The 1,550-nt window shown below is 36.3% G+C and overlaps 1 long non-coding RNA gene across 1 annotated transcript; it reads right to left on the bottom strand.

Moving 5' to 3' along the window:
- On the bottom strand, positions 1 to 1,225 carry LOC141340340 (uncharacterized). Its single transcript, XR_012356565.1, has 3 exons — positions 928 to 1,225; positions 416 to 449; positions 1 to 256 (listed from the first exon to the last, which is right to left on the bottom strand). It is a non-coding gene; the product is annotated as an uncharacterized lncRNA (long non-coding RNA).
- Between the last annotated feature and the right edge of the window lie 325 nt (positions 1,226 to 1,550).

The raw sequence follows: 1,550 nt of genomic DNA, 5'->3' as shown, positions 1-1,550 counted from the left end.
TTATGAAAATGTTATATTTTATTTACTGACAACATCAGGAAACATGAATAAATTAGTAAAATAATAAAAGTAACCATGAACATAAATAAATACACATGGAACAAAGCTTTATTAAACATATTGGTCTTCTAGTCTTTTTGATGAAGAGACCGCAGCAACATCTGGTCCAGATGAAACAAAGGGCAGGTGGAGTGATGGAGGGTCTCATTTCCAGGATGCTGCTGTGGATTTCTCCTTTCTTACTGCACACACCAGTCTGCAGACATTTCAGATCATACAAAGATGCACAAATATAATACAAAAACTGTCATTTTAACAGCACAGTGTCATTAGATCTCTTTATTGGAAGTTACAAAATGATCAATCTTTATATTAAGTTTCGGATTTTACTTTTCCCCAAAAATGCTGCAGTCACCTTTCCTTTCAGGTCCTGCTCCACCACAAAACATCTGCAACAAAGTCACATAAATCAAGAATCAGAAAAGTTCTGTTATAGCTCTGTTTGAAATGAGTTTGAAGTTCAGTTAGGCCTACTATATGTATATGTGTTTATTTACATTACTTACATTAATGTAAAGCAGTGACAGTGAATTCTCACATAACGTCCATCACTCACTCAGATGTTTTGTGTTGTGTGTTGCTCTAGTCTAGAACATTTTCCTGTCATTTGTTAAATAGACATTGTCACATTTATTAAACGTCTTTAAAATGTATATGTTTTATGTAAATCCGCTTTTAAAGACGTGCGTGTGCTACCTGAAGCTTAATGTTCGCTATACGTCATAAAACATGTTTTAACAGCGAAATCACAACTATAGCATACTGTATAACATCTTGGCACCTTATGCAAATCAACAGTTTACGATAAAGTAGCTCAACAAATATGATTTTTAAGACAGGGAACCGTGTTTTGGTTGTAATACTCACATTTGTAAACACCCTCGCCGTGGTTCTCAATCACGTTCGATGATGACGTTTTGGCCTCCTGTGGACTCCTGGGATTGAAAAGTATCCATCGATGAAGACTTCAGGATCTGGGCTGAAGCAGTAGGACATCCGGGGATTTCTCGCCTACTCTTTTGTGAATACTGAGGTTTCGGACGTACTTCTTTCTTCACGTACTCTTTTTTTCCTACTATATAGTAGTTAAGTAGGCATATTCGGACGCACTTTAAGTAGACGTACACCCGAATCTCGCGAGAATTAGTGCATTCGCCTACTAATTCTCGCCTACTCTTTTATAAATACTTAGGACTCGGACATACTTATTTGCTCGCCTACTGCTTTTCCCTACTAAATAGTAGAGAAGTAGGCGATTTCGGACGCAGCCTGGCTGTCAGTTAAAGTGTTGACACCCGTTTCCATGGAAACTCCCTCTGCTTCTGCGTTTGAATGCGACTCAGCTGTCTTTAGTTGGAAGATTTTTTTTTTCATTCAGCCTTATTTAATTTTAAAAAAATGATTGCTTTTGTTAACTATTAATTCACTCAGTGACTTAGATATATAAAATAATTATTGTTCTTTTTTTAAATCAATAAACACCACAACAC

The sequence above is a fragment of the Garra rufa genome, chromosome 1 (assembly GCF_049309525.1).
Source record: "Garra rufa chromosome 1, GarRuf1.0, whole genome shotgun sequence".
Lineage (NCBI taxonomy): Eukaryota > Metazoa > Chordata > Actinopteri > Cypriniformes > Cyprinidae > Garra > Garra rufa.
The sequence above is the reverse complement of the archived record's forward strand: the minus strand, read 5'-3'. Positions and strand labels throughout refer to the sequence as shown.